The sequence below is a fragment of the Plodia interpunctella genome, chromosome Z (genome assembly GCF_027563975.2).
Source record: "Plodia interpunctella isolate USDA-ARS_2022_Savannah chromosome Z, ilPloInte3.2, whole genome shotgun sequence".
In the NCBI taxonomy this organism is placed as follows: Eukaryota; Metazoa; Arthropoda; class Insecta; order Lepidoptera; family Pyralidae; genus Plodia; species Plodia interpunctella.
Genome location: NC_071324.2, coordinates 9,530,762 through 9,547,252, shown reverse-complemented (window position 1 = coordinate 9,547,252; position 16,491 = coordinate 9,530,762). Strand labels below are relative to the sequence as shown.

General features: G+C 32.9%; 1 protein-coding gene across 2 annotated transcripts in view; it reads right to left on the bottom strand.

The window, feature by feature from the left end:
- The window catches only part of LOC128682842 (uncharacterized protein), an 81,221-nt gene that overhangs the window by 21,862 nt on the left and 42,868 nt on the right, over positions 1 to 16,491 (bottom strand). The window contains exon 2 of one of the 2 annotated variants that reach the window (XM_053767771.2): positions 14,163 to 14,246. The exons of the other annotated variant lie outside the window; for it this stretch is intronic. The gene's annotated coding sequence lies outside the window, so the exon portion shown is untranslated. The remainder of the gene's footprint in view (positions 1 to 14,162; positions 14,247 to 16,491) is intronic. 2 annotated transcript variants of the gene reach the window in all.

Sequence of the window (16,491 nt, the reverse complement as noted above, 5' to 3'; positions counted from 1 at the left end):
ACTGTGGTTGGAACCTGGTATTTATTTGTTTGCCTGCCCACTAGATGATCTAAAGGCCATTTTGCTAAAACCGTAGACACGTAAAGTCCGAAGGGTCCGAACTATCGTGGCGCGCATTGTTGCTGGACACCGATAGAGCGCAGTAAAAAAGGCTCTGCCAAATAGGGATGACTCGACTTGACGTCGATCCTGTAGTTGGATCTAAATTCTGCACAAAATCTTCAAATCTGTAAGATTTATTTCTTACATTTATCCATGGCCTTTGCCAGTAGAGTATCACAGTCTAGAATGAAACAGGGTTACACGATAATGGGAGAGAAACTGATGACAAAGTAATATATATATGTATATATATATAAATATTTGGTCTCAATTTACACAATATATATATGTATATATATTGTGTAAATTGATGATAGTCAGCCACATTGACAACCCTGGGGACTTCAAAATAATATTCTAAAACGTAATCTCAGTAATAATTAAAATATTCGCCAGTGCCTGTCAATTGATTAGGTAATGATATACCAAAGTATAACCAGTTTACATACCAACATGTATGTGCCGTATGTAAATTTAATTGTCGATAATGTGTATCAGTTACGTATACAGGGTGGCAAATCTTACGAAGCTTGTTTGTTTTATTTACCAAACGTTTAACGTTGCAAAAGTTAAATTAAAATTGAAAAATAAAACTCTTAACATTAAATCAAATTATAACTAAACTTATACGAAAATTTGTTTTTAGATAATGAATAAATCATCATAAATGAAATAAAATTTATTTTTGCATAATAATAACATTTACAACAGAGGCGAATAAAAAGTAAACATAAATTGTTGTTTAGTTACAATATCTATTAGTCGAAACGTAGAACAACATTTATCTTGTCTACATTATTAAACGCCGACAAAAATTTACTTCCTAGAGAAGGAGTGGTTATGATGTGTTACTTAAGTACTTTTTTGTTCTCATTCCTCGTCTAATACTACCCGGTAGATCTTATAGATCACTCGCTATTATAGCATCATACCAAAGATATTATGACAATGGTATTGCTTAAAAAATTGATGAACTTACGTCCTCATTGACCAAGTAAGTTGTATAAATCAATACACCAATTATGAGCGGAGTACCCAAATTTCAAGATGTCACTGTAGCAATAACAATTAATTTTGATATAATAAGAAGCAGTTTGCCTAAAATTTAAAATATCACTGTCGATGTAATACCTAATAACAAATGTATGTATATAACATGTGGTTTTTGTACAATAAATATATTACAAACAAAAAGCCGATTACAATAATGTATATCGATCGTAATCCAGTCTACTGCACTATGCAGTGATACTTGCATCCTACTACAGCGTCACGTGACTTCCGAGGCGCGCAGGAACTCGAAATTGTACATTTTTGTTCAGCCATCACTCTATTGACCATTCCAAAATATTCTTAAGCGCTAGGTTAGTACCTAGCCAAGTTTGGCTCAGTAGCCAAACTTATACGCCATCGTGGTACGTAGGTACGTACGATACACAATATAATTTCCTTTTTATTTTATTGATCTTAAAATATTTAATACATCCGCTTTGCTATATATAATTAATATGCACTAGTCATATTAATAGGGAAGAAATTATTTAATTATGGAAATTGCATAAAAAGCTTTTAAAAGTACATATAGGAAGAGACTTTTCTCTTTGCCAACTATATTTATTGATATTGAAGGCAAGCGTTTATTCTACTAACATACCCTTTTCTTGCAGCTGGTTAAAGAGGAACCTTAAGTACATTTGACACGGGATCTAACTGTCTTTTATGGATTGCTTATGTGTAAAAATATCCGTCTTGACTGATCGAGCAGGCTAGGGCTGTGACACGCTCAGACGAGGCAGAGGCAGTGCCTATTGCCTGGAGTCTAGTATTACGAGTGAGATAGCACGAGTCATGTTGATTTCTGTTTAAAATGATATACTATATACTGATATTGCATCAATCGTTATTTGATTAATGTGTTTTCATTCGGTTAGTGTCGGCGGTAGAACGCTCCATCGAACATTACCGCGGTAACTCTTAAAAGTTTTTCCTTTTTAAGTGTTGATTATAGGAACCAACATTTAAAAAGGAAAGCCTCTGACATTTATATCCTCAGTCGATTGCTAAAAAACAAAAATTCTTACATGCATCAATGGCTTAAAACTCATATACAAGTTTTGCATGCAAAGTTGTGTTAATTACATTCGCAGAAATATTCATAATTCTTCATACAAGCGCATGTTGCGTTCCGGGTTCAAAATACGTTTAACTATAATGTTAGGTATCATTTTTTATTGTATTAAAATTTCGTGATTTGAGTTTACTTTACGTATAAGTAAAGTGGTTAGCTCATTTTTAAAATTTGCCTTGTATAGTGATATATGTAGAAGTTTTGAGTGGGTAATTCGATTGGCCCCTGGAGCTATAGAGATCGAATGCAATGATCTAATAAGCCAATTTTTTTGTCAACTATCAATGTTGTTAATTCTCGTCAGATGACAGAATCTGTTTTATCTTTAAGATTAATTTCATTTATATCTAACTAGCCCGCGGCATCGCCTGCGTGAATTTCCCACGGAAACACATTCCGGGATGAAAGGTACCCTATGTCCTTTTCCATAATTTTATTAGAAAATAAGTATAACTATAACGATGTCGTCAATAAAACCAAATTATTTTCAAAGACTATTTGTAATAATTTGAACTATGAAATTTCTTGATGTTACCTTGTAACTACTCTAATGGAAGATTAAGACATTTCAAGTTTTCTTTTAAAAGTTTCTTTACAACAATATCCTGACTGAGTAAGAAACGCTCGGGCGAGGCACGTCCGTGCTGACCTTCCGAGGCATCGAGTTTGTCTCGAGAGGCGAGAGGCAGCTCCACGCTGCAGAAGTAGAGCCTGGCCATTTATTATTACTGCTATTATATGAATGAGATTAGGACCGCGTCAGTCATTTATTTCATGTCAAAAATCTATACTATTATTATAAAGAGCGTTTATGAGTTTGTATGTTTGAGGCTGGTAATCTTCGAAACTACCAAACCGATTTTTAAAATTCACCATTTGAAAGGTACATTATCCAAGATTGCTATATTTTATCTCAAAATTCCCACGGGAGCGAAGCCCCGGGCAACAACTAGTTCTATATAAACTAAATTTCTTTGCATTTTAAAAGGCCTATACTTGATTATGACAATAAACAGAAAGTTCTCGGCACGTTTCCTCACAGGCATTTCAAAATCATAATTTAATTTTATCTTAGTTTTACTTAATTACTTTTAATTTGCTTTCTGTCTGTCCCACAAATACAAAGCTTTATATTAAAATTGATGACACGTGTATGTATTTATATCCATAATGATGAACGTATCTGGAATCTTGTAAAATGGAATTCTGCAAATAACTGGTTTGACGACAATTTTTTGAAATCAAATTTTGCATACCAATAAACCTGAGGTGCGATTCTCTGACCTTTATTTAATTACGCTGGATAGGTCTTTTGGATTCCTTTTTAGCAGATTATTGAGACTCCAAGTTGATGTTCCGTTGGCAAAAATGTTTTCTTTTATTATTTTACTTACCATATTCAAATGTATGGTCTATAACATAGACAGACAAAGTTCTTGCAAATAGTCAATTTCTCACACACCTATTTAAAAAATTGCGAGATTTACATAGCCACATACAAAAATAACTCAGATTATTTTAGATTCCTCTACATAATGCAGGGGCATAACTTTTCCAACCAAATGCTGGCTCCACACTCGCGTTCCAGTTCGCCAAACTTTGACTGATTCAGCATACATCGGTTTTTCATTGCGGTAAATAAAAGCACTAATATAAATTAAGCACAGTTCGCGCATTCTCTTCGGCATCTTGAGTTCAACGACAGTGTGGAACCAGAGCAACAAATATGTTTACGAAAATATGTACAAGCTATCCAGCGATTTTATGCAAATGTCAATGGTTCGGGGCTGTGAGTCACCGGTTGTCGACTAGAAACAAGTCGCGAAACGGATTCGTGAGTTTATTATAAATTGAGATACTTTCTTGATTTTAAACGTGAAGCCAGTATAACTCTAAGAGCTCAGTAGAGCGCGACCTGCCAAATCGAAGCTCATAAATACAGCACAGCAATACAATACATTAAATAAAAGATGCTATGCTTTTTTTTAACATGTTCAAGGAGAACCAACAGCTTGCATTCTTAAAAACTAGATATATATCAATGGGTTACAAGAAGCCATTGTATATTCACTCAAGAATTCATCCCAAGTATATATACTAAAAAAATATAAAGAAATATAATTTAGTAAAATCATATATATTATATTATATATATTTAGTAAAATTATTTCCATAGTTTACTTATCGAAGTAACAGCTATACTTACTCATGTTCAATAATTACTAACTCGCTAAGTCATCTGACTTGAATAATTCTATTTTATGGGACATGTAAATGTATTTTTTTGTTATTTTTTGGTACATAGCTTGTTCCTCAATAAATTATTTTTGCGTACCCGTAGCCGGTAAAACATGTATGATTAAAAATTTTATTTTTACAGCAATTTTGTGTTTAATTAGACTTTATTGCACAGTTGTGCAATAAAGTCTAATTAAAAACATTTGTTGGATCGTTTATACGCATTGATAGTTACGCTAAGGTTTTAATAGAACCAACCATAGGCTAGATTTTCTACTTTCTTACAAGACAGGCGCCCGCAATCAGTCATATCGACATTTGCACTTTTCATTTCTAGTAGCCAAAGATTCTAATATAAAATCAAATATTTGTCTATGTGTACTTATAAATGATTTTAACTGGAATATAATTTAATTTTAATTGTTTAGGTACTGATAGAAATAAGTAAGGTTTTTAATAAGTATTTATAATTTTTATGGGAACTGGTGGTTCAATGGTGCCTTCGGAAGATCCAAGTTTTGAATCCTGCTCGTTGTTTTCATAGTACTTACTATCACTTGCTTCCGTTGACGGAAAACGTCGTGAGGTAACCAGTACACTAGTTGACACATTAGTTCACTAATGTGTAATCACAAAAGTTATGCCAGATGCCTTTAGACGACTCGAATGAAATCAGATCTCGAATGAAGTTTTAGTGACAGTCGACAACCAAGTAAGCATAATTGTAATATAATTAAGCAGGCATACACGTACACATTAGCTTTCATACATAAACTAATTACTTATTATTCAATCCACAATTTTAGAAATTTTAAAATACCTACGTCTAATACTAAAGGTTGCACAGTCAATTTTGACGGTGAAACTTACTCTTAGTAATTAGGGTGTAATCTAATTATATCTTAATCAATATTATCAGGTAAGTCCAATCAGGCATTTTAATAACTCTTGCAAAAAACGACCAAATCTTTTAAAAAATTGTAAAGAAAAACAACACAGAAGTACTAGGTATTTGTTAGTCTAACAACGGCAGTGAAAGTAATGATTTATGAACGAATAAAAGTAAAGGTATCGCTACCATGGCGAGGCACGTTTGATATATTTGATATATATTTTGATATATTTATTGTACAAGAATCTTTACAATGAGTTTATTTTACAGAGTTTATGAGTTACAGATGGCTCCACTCTAGACTACAAGCCTGTCCTATGGTAGACAATTAAGGATAGCAAAGTAAATGTTCAACAAGATTTAAAGGCCGACAAATAATCCATGTCCTTTTCCATACTTCAAACTTTACAATTGGTTGAGTAGATAGAGCTTAAAGACGTAACAAACTTAAATTTCGCATTTATAATATTAGTTAGGACTAAAATTATTAGGTACCACATAAGATTATGCTACACAAGATATAGGTTTTTTTTAGCTAGTATAATAAACAAGGATTATTGGCCACCTTTTTCTTTTATTAAATTGTGACTGATAACAGTTGTATTCGTTACGGCGGCACGCGAAGCCCAGAAATGGATGCCAGTGTGAAAATGGCCTTAGGAGTCGTAGTCAGTCGGTCCATATTTTATTTATTTAGTTTTAATCATGGGATTAGTAAGTACGAACTACTTACTAAATCCATGGTTTTAATTTAAAGTAAAATCTAATGGCTAAAAAAGCTAAAGTATGGATGTTAAAATATTTGAATTATTCGTCTTAACTTCAGTTCTGTGATTATTTATATTCAACAAGTCGTGATAAGTAATCATTGCAAAATATCTAAAAGCTTGTTAATACTTAAACACGTACAATGTAAGTGGTTGAAATTGGTAGGGTTGCCACATATCCCAATTGTCAACCTTCTGTTCTGTCCTCCTCTGTCCTTCCAACAAAGTCCTGTCCTGTCCTGTCTGCGATAAACTCAAAAACTATTGCACGGATTTTCATGCAATTAGACAAGCGAAATAGTATCATATCACTGGTATTAAAAAAACGTCCTATATTTAAACGGAGTTTCGGCAATCCGCGCGGTCTTAAAAAAAGTCATTCACAGTCTCGGCTCAGGGCGGCTTAGTTGTATTGTGTGAGCAAAAAATCATCAAAGTGTGAACTGTGTGTAAACCTAAACAATCTAAAGTAAATCATTTCTTAACCACGTACTTAAATAATTTCCTGAAAAGTCTATTTTAATTTATTTAAAAAAGAGTTTGTAAGATTGTTTACATTATACGACTTCCTTGAAAAAACGGAGTGAAGTTGTGGCAACCCTAGTAATTGGTAATATCTGATGTTGGAGTTATTGCAGGAAATTACCATAAGTAAATAAATAACTTTTGGCATTCGAATACAGTACATATAATGAGAGAACGTGTCGTGTATGTTAATTTGAATTTGGAGTTATGCTTCATCCGGTTTTAACTGGTTTTACAATATATGCGCATGCGCACCTATTTGAAGTGGATCAAACAAGGATATTGGCCGTTGTCAAAAATTGTGACGTCGAAATAGTTTTGGCATTCAACTTTTCTTTGTTACCACTCAATTGTCTTTTTTGTCAAGTCTCATGTGGGCAGAATTAAAAAATAATTTTACGATAAAAAAATGTAGACTTACTATTTTTTATTTAGCTATTTTAATTTTAGTATACTCATAAAAATATATCGTTACGTATACTTTATTTATTGGTTTTGCAAAGAGCTGACCTTCTGTCCAAAGTGATGGAACGCCTGATATTCTAATAATGTACAGTCAACAGCACATCAAGCTATCCTGCATTAACCTATGTGGCGGCGTGGTAATAGCGGCGAGTTCTCAACGAATTTGGGTAGGTTGATGTGCTGTTGCCCAAATGTGGACAAACTGAGCGAAAGTAAAGTGTAACAAATATTAATATTTTTGGGATTCTCAAACAGTACAATACAAAGTCCATAATCACAGATGGTTCGTTTGTTTTATCTTTATTATACAAAGAACACATGTTGAAAGAAGAAAGAGAAGAAGATGGAGAAGAAGAAAGATACAATGGAGGACTTATCCCTTGAAGGAATCTCTTCCAGTTTGAGAGGTTATAATTTTAGTTAATCATTAACAGTTTGAGAGGCTATAATTTACGCAAATAAGGGTAGAAGTAATGTTGGAATGAATGGTCTTCAGATTCATTCGGTATGCATGCACGCACATTGAAACTTTTCTGCCGCGCTCCACATTATCGCCGTGACAACCAATACCGACGCGAATACATTCCGTAGTTTGAGAGCTTTTATTTACCACAAGGATAAACCAGCAATGTACACGGAAACCGAGAAATTTTGCGAACGTTTTGCCGACAATGTGGAGCCGAAATTATACTATAGCGATCTTGTGACTCTAGAGGGTTAGGTCTATTTGTTTTTCACAACCCTATAATTATTAATGTTTTAGTATAAAATAAAGAATTCCATTGATATTTCGACACACATATGACACAGTTTCCACGGCCTTAGCCACTTAACGATAAAGTGTGAAATGTGACATCTAATATATGAAGTAAGCGGGGTAAATATTTGGGCAGCCAGGATCAAACGACCAATTGATGTGCGACAATGAGTAAAAATGGACAAAAATAATTCATTTGGTAGGTACATAGAAGAAAGTTATTTAAATTTTAAGTCAGATTATTCTAAAAAAAAAGTAGGGAAAAATTATAAAATCTTTCGATACGAAGAAAGCCGACTTTTACATTTTAATCATTTGTTTCGCAATAAGTCCTTTAGCATTTCTTAGATGTTATCATAATAAAAGAAAACACAAGTATCAAGATGCCCTTTTCTTCGAAAATACATTTATCCGATTTCAAAACATATTTATACTAAATATGGAAATAGAGATAACAGTAAGTAAACACATCAAATTACCGCACGCATACACTATCTCACGGTAAAAGCTACAAGGCGAATTCTCATAATAGTTCTTTGTTCTATGATTTGCTATTAATTAACAAATTATCTCTTTACGTCTATAATCCCTTACACGGTAGACAGAGCAGAGGTGTCGCCATACTTTAAAAACAAAGTTTAAGTAGCTGGTTGATGGGATTATTAACGAACGAGTGTATTCTTACACAATCCCTACAATGTAAGGAAGAGAAATAAAAAAAATATGTAGGTACATTATTACCATACTAAGTTTGAATGTAGGGGGTAACTTTACGTTATTATTTTGCCAGTATTGGAAGCTTCTGTATACTAGTAACATAGTTATAACGCACTCTTTGGAACGTTTAGGTAATGTAAGTAAATCGGTACCTACCAAAGGTTATTAAATTGGGCTCCTATTTCATTATTGCGTTGTGATTGATATCCCATTTGTGACGTAAACGTGACGTCTCTGTTTGGAACATTTGTGTAATGAACATCATGTACGTAATCATGCCAAACTAGCGAGTTCAACTATAATTAAAACAGAGGTCGTTCGGTGTCCTTAACATCAAGCAATAAAACTCAAAATCGAATGTCGTGAATCAACATCCATGTTGTTGTTTACAAATCAATACACAAATCACGTAACATCGCCAATGTCGATCGCCTGAACTGCTGATTTGTCAAGGAAAAGTTGGAGCTAAACAATGAATTATTTTGAAGCATTGACGAGACGTGTCTTCGATATTCATTTCTGTACCTCCTCTTGCATGGCCACGATGATATTTTTTGTCCTTTCTAAAACTCGATTCACTATGTACTGAGGTTTGGGGTGACTTGCACCAGTTAACTTTAAAATTGCGTACTTCGCGTTTTTCTGCGCAGGTTAAAATAAAAGTTAATTGGAGGTTAACTCACCCTTAGTGAAGTAATTTTTTACTATCAATACAAGGAATATACAAAGGAGGGATATATATAATGTATTCCTTAAAAATATTCACACCTTTGATATTTTTAAATTGTCATTACTTCGAAAATATGAGGAAAATCCGAGCTCCTTATTTAATGATTATAGAGATAATAATGTCGTAAAATTAAACAGCTAAAAACCAATAATACTTAAGATAATACGGGCTACCGAACGTTATTAAGTATGTTTAACTAAAACGCAGGTATTTGTAATAATAAATAAATAACACTTTATTTGTCTAGGTGCGGACATAGAATACCTACAGACAATGTTTCCGTTCAATACAACATAAAGATTGTTTCCGCGAAACATGTTGCATTTGCCATAATAGTTTACATTTAAAATAAAATCAACATTGTAAAAAGAGACAAAGAATCGTTTATATTTATTGGGGCAGTGCTGCCCAGCAAATGGATTTACTTATTTATCTTTATATACACCTTTAAATGTAAGAATTTGTAAAACTTGTAAAACGTGGCGCAATAAGGATTATTTTGCCAACCACTACATTTTAAACCAGACTAAGTTTTAAATGGATATGTATACTGATGGATAGATAAGCTTTTATCAAAATTATTAGTATTGTTGTTCAACATATTGGTTTAAAAACAATTTAAAGTTTTGAATTAGATCAAAAATTGGTAAATTCATAACTTGTTCTAAAAAAAAATTGTTTTTCACATGTACTGAACAGTCGCGACCCTTTCCGTCATCAGACATACTAAGATATTTGAAATTTCGTTTGCCTCACCAATTAAAATCCAATTACACAAAGACAATAATTATCGTTATTATTATTAGTCGTATTAATATCGAGGAATAAATAAACTGTGAATTAAAATAAATCAATTTTATGGCATCTGGGGTTTAATATTTTATTCACCCATATATAAATATGTGTAGGTACTTATTTTCGTGTTTTTTTTTATTCAGGATAAAATATGTTAATGATGTTACTTTCCAGTTAGTTGTAACATAGCACTTGTTGGGTAATAAAATAATGTCATGAACCTTTTATTGCATTTAAGATAAGAATATCTCGTAAATTATCTAATTTTACACCGTTTGAGATTTTATTGAGGATGTTCTTTCTCACGTAGTGTACATTCAACGACGAAAATTATTTCAAATAAAAGACAAGTAGCATATTTCTCATAAAAATAAGGATGAGGGATATAGTCTATTGATTTCCACATCCTGTCTCGCGTCTTGTTCACGTATAAGGAAGCGAGATGCCAGCATATGTGCAATTGCAAAACGGGAAGCCTATAATCTCTGCCTACCCCATAATGCATAATATAGGTACGTATAAATGTGGACGTAGTATTTATTCTTTAATACAAATAGCTAGCTATTACATAAATAATTGCGCACGTTAGTATTGTATTTGTATCGTGAATGGATGGGGACGATAACAAGAGAATTAAGAACACCAATTTTGCGTCCCATTGTTATTTTTTGCTTATCACCGTGGGAATTGCTGGTAATATCGGAAGGTACGAATTAAATTTCTTGAACATAGTGCGCAGATTTTTCTGTACAATATACTATGTGTTTTATATTATTACGTAACACAATACCTGTATGTTATTCCTTATAAGCGTGGAATTTTTGGGGTATATATTTACTCAAATTAGTACGCCTAACAAACAAATATTTTGTTGGTTTCATAACGATTAATTCATAAGGATTATACTGTTGAAGAACGAATGAATTAAATAATACTTTAGAAATAAAGTACATAGCTTAAAGGCTCTGCAATGTGTCCGGCTATAGTTTGAGAGAAATATTGTAAGAATAATTTAAATTTTACATGAAAAGGTGTCTGTAAAGGTCAAATTTCTGATTAAACGCTTTGTCTCTTGACTTTGTGGTGTTGATCCTAATAACGTCACTCGCATGAGATGTTCTGACATTCATTAAACAATGACCGAGGGCATAGAATTAGCGGCCGAATAACCGGATCCAAAAGTGTTAACCCCAAATCTACCGGACTCGCAATAAACCTGGGCGCTTTTCATATTGACTATACTTTTATATTATTCAACAGCCACATATATTCCGCGGGCTGTAACGTCCTTTAAAATACGACCCCATAAGTGTACAATATTTACTGTCAATATTGTTTACGATGGAAGAACGACGAGTTTACCTCTGACTGTCCAGTTATACCAATCCATATGTATTTATACAGCGTATATATTTATATGTAAGCTTAAGTCTATTACCACAAAGACCAATAACCATGAAACATAGATTATGACCCTTTTCGAGTTTAGCAAGAGAATTTACGCCAAACCTGTTTCAACCTGCATACGTCGAGGTATAGAGGCGGTTGGGACCTCTTGCCTATTAATCTTATTGGAATAGGTCTTTAATAAAGGTTTATACTTTTATTTGATGATATTTTGAAGTTATAAGTGATAATATATTCGATGATTAATTCTCAAAATATACATATTTTAGTAAGATCGTATCGTAAACTAAGTATAAATACCTACTTAAAAATAAACTGTATTGCTTATTTCAACAAAGTCAATAAGACTGAAAAAAAATACAGTGAAATTTTCTATATAAGTCATAGATTTAAAAATGGCTGTAATTTTTCCTAGCAAGATTTGACACAAATAAACGTAAAACATGTTTTAAAAATGTATCTTTACTGAATGATCGGTTGCTCTAAAAGCCTTCTGAGAGCGACGCGTCCCGTCCTGTCTCACTTCCTCTTATATATAAATATCTTTCTACACAATTAGTGTTAGGGTCATCAATTCATTGTACTTGACAAGAAAGGGTCTAGTTTGCATTAAATATATTCACTCAGCATCTTTCATCGATGCATCTGATGTCTTGGAATTCAATGAACGGTACAAATTATTAAACTAGGAATTTAATAACGTCTCATTTAGCATGATTATGAAAACATGAGAAAAAATACTTGCCAAAAACGTAATCTTACATTATCATCACTTCAAAACTTAGAGATTGTTTTACAAAAACCTTTATATATTCGTTTTGGAAAACATAGGATTAAAATAACAGATTATTACATCCAAAAGTATTCACTGCCGGTAAAGAATTTAGTCCCGTATTAAAAAGTGTCAACCCTATTGAGTAATTATTCGATTTGCAGGCACTATCTCTCGACCATTGTTTTTTTTTAATTGCAGTAATTTCAGAGTGTCTCACCGCACACGCAATATTACGTATAAAGTTTCAAACGTTTTGACGTTTATTGTGCGAATCATATTAATAAATGTATAGATACAAATAATTTATGAAGCATCATTGTAAAAATATAGTGAGTTGTGTGGGTTTCGGAAAATTTATGTTTACATACAAAACATGTGACTATTATGTATGTTACCATATCGAAATTTTTCACGCCGCGGCCGTGACGGGGACGAGCGATCCACATAAAAATAGATGCTGTAACGTTTTCCACTAGGTACCTTATTTATATGTACTAGAAGTTAAATTAGAACAAACAACAGTCGCGATAGTCCGATACAAACCGGAATACACACGGGCTTTTTTATGATATTTTTTGTCGAGGATAACATGTCCGCGTTTCTTCCTGTCGTACCTTACCACCATTGTCATTTGCGGCAATTAAAATGTATACCTACCTATATTTATTTTTCTAAAAGTAGAAGTTATATTTGACGCTTTTTACCTAATTAAAGAAATGATATATCCTTAATCCGTAAGCCTTTACTATTTCGATGTTTTACCTTTTTTTTCACACATTAGGAAATTTATTTCGGTTGAAAAAAAAATTCTTGATACAATTTACTTTTATTAGTCGAACTGTAACTGAATCATGGTGTGAATATGTACGAAGTACTTACTAATTCCATGGACTGAATTTGATTATTTAAACGGACTAAAATATCGTTGTCTCTGGTGTAATTTAAACTTGGAACGAGTAATAGTAGATTTTTTGCTACGAAATCGGCAACGGAACCAAATGGGGCGTTAAAACGTCGTACCAAGGTTGCTGTCGCCGGCGAGAGTCCGACCTCGGTTTTGCAAACATTTTAATATAACACAGTTTGAGAATATATCGAACTTGATTGCATACTTACTAGATCTATTTCTATTCGATGCAAAGAATAATTAATTTTTCTACGTAAAAGAACTAGCTAGCGCTAGCTTTCAAAGTTCGCAAGAGGTACCTTTGCAGTTTCTAGTATGGATTTTTTTTAATCTGCTTCAATTCTTCTCGTGACTGAATGGTTACATGACTGTTTTGGATTTATTCTTTTCTGGTTACAAATCTATTACTGTACGCTCTCAATATTCATTGTTTTATTTACCGCTTAGACAGATGTATTTGAATATGCATGAGTGTAAATATTCCTAATGATGTAACTATTTGAAAATATTTTACAATTGCTAGGACTAAGGTTAATAATACGGGTATTGGGGCTAACGGAGATACACATAAGTTTACAGTTTTTACCATAAAAGCACACTACTTGAACGACAAAGGAAAATTATTTTTTTATTCAACTTGCATTAATATATTTCAAAGACAAGAATTATATAAATTAAATAAATCTCAATGAATGACTTATTTTGTACTTATAGATTATATAACACTAGTTACACTCTACATTATTGTGTTCTACAGCGGACATTATAAAATTAAAATGGCGCATTAACAAACTATTTTTTTTTTCTCCGAGGCGGGAATCGAACCCTGGATATTCGGAGTAGTAGGGCCAGTAGTAGATACCACTAATAGTACTAGTCATTGGAGCTCCTGACTTAACGGGTATTTAACATGAGACAGTTGTTACTAGTTGGCTAAAAGAAAAGTGAGGTACGTACTACGTGTTTGTAATCGTCGTGGCGCTACGTAGCCCCGCGGGCGGATTGCGGGGACCGGGGGAATGGCAGGCCAGCCCTCTCCAACTACAACCAGAACCAACCAGTCAGTACCAGTTTGAACCAGTTCGCAAAGCGAAGCATTCGCATAGCAACGCAGCAGCAAAAAGAAGAAAAATCAATATATGTGGTCGCAACCGCGCATCCTATCAACACCACAAGACCGCAATTGCCACCCACTGATCATCAAATTAATATACAAGGACTTGCAATATCTCTTTCCTTGGGTAGATGCTTTATGCGAAGTTATATTTATTAAGGTAGTTGTCAGGGAAAACCTTTTTTTGAAGAGAAACGTGGCATGAAGGGTCTACCCAAGGTAGTGTATCTAACCACTTCGTATGTATATAGATGTTTTGTAATATTTTGACTATTCCTTAAACCAAATAACGTTTTCTAGGTATGAAAAATCCAAATCTTAGTGAATGAATTTACCTCTGTTGGTATATACGAATTCTGAACAAAATATAACGAGTAAATAGGCACTTTAGTAATAAATAGTTAATTTTTCGTTTATAAGACGTTTTCCAGAAAGCACTAAGTACTCAATATTTTTTGCTCTTAGAGGACCAAACCGGTTTCCGGTTCGATGTTTGTACATTTTTGGAATCCCACGAATTGTTTCAATGCAAATATTTATAACGATGTGGATAAAACTGATTGAGGGAATATTACGCAGTTAGCAGCTCCAACACCAGCCACACGTTGCCATGGTGCACAAGTCAAAGAACTAACTAAACTTTGGAAGACTTAAAAAAAGTAAAACATACAGAATATGTTTTGTCACTATCGCACGTTATAATATTTGGCATTGACAGAAAAAGACAAAACATATTTTAGAATAAAGGTATGCTTTAACTTTCTTATGAATGACTGGTTTAATGAGCAAATAGCCGTTTAAACAAAAAGAAAAAAGACCTACATTTTAACGGTGCATTCTGCCGGAATAACATGTAAATTGTTGTTCCAAATTTAATTGTAATTGTATTACAAAAAAATATGTAAATAATTGAAATTGAAATTATAAAAAGATGCTTAATGTAAATATATAATATGACAGTACATGACGAACATTTGACGGGTTGATGCATGTCATTATAATAATGATGTGGCTCTGATTCTTATTAATTTTGGTAGGCAAAACTTCTATTATTGCAACGCGAACCGAAACTACTTAGTAATTTATCTGCTAGGGTATAAGTAAGTAATTTTTGAGCAGAAAAATCCTAAGGAAATGTTAACTAAACTAATTATAGGAGTTTATTAACCTCACATTTGAGTTAATATGAATGATTAATATAAAATATATTTCATTTCATTTTTAATGCCATCAGCAAATAACTCAAATTACTTATACTTAGGTAAATTAAAGAATCTCGAACTATAAATAAAGAATTTCGATTCTTATAAATAAAGGCGCAGTTTATAGCGTCGGTGACGCAGTACGAAATTTAAGTTTAATAAATAAATAAAAATGGTTACTTAAAGTTTTAATTAATTGGTCGTTTATCGTCTACATTTTGTGAATGGGTGATGTAACCGGCGTCAAAAAACTTCAGCAAAACATTTGGGATCCGGTTCTGTTTCCCAAACTTAACAACCCAACATCCTGACCTTGACTGTGCAGGCTTCGTCTCAATTACAGTTGACGGAACACAAGTATCGACTAACAATGGACAATAATTTAATTTTTCTATACTATGTCACCCTAGATACTATAACTGCAGATACTTTAGTGCAGGTTTACAATTCACTTTTCACTTTCCATTTTTTTTTTCGCATTAAGACGTGGTTCGGATCACTGTGAGGTTACTGTCAATATTTCTTTAGTGGTAGGCGCTGTATATTATAAAGATCCGTGCAGGGAAACCTGATATTCGGTAGACTGTACTATGAAGTATAATATGTAATGAAGTGTCTTTAACTGAACACGTTGAACTATGGAACAGCTTTTATTGAGCATTAAATCAACGGACTCCTTTAGGATTTGAATAATTATCTCGAGGAATACTACATACTATTTGATTACAATATCAACAATAACGTATAGTTCATTCGCAATGCTACTTGAATAATCTATTTCGTTTAATGGATATCGCCCGGAAGAAAGGTTAAAAATCATATATTTCTGCAAAAGTCTATGTACCCAATAGTCCAACTGAGTAGTCTTACTGATCAAACTATTGGGAAACTAGGCTTTTCAATTTACGTAGTAAATTTATTTTTATATTTGGTTTTTTATTATTATTTGGGAATCTATATACGTAACTAT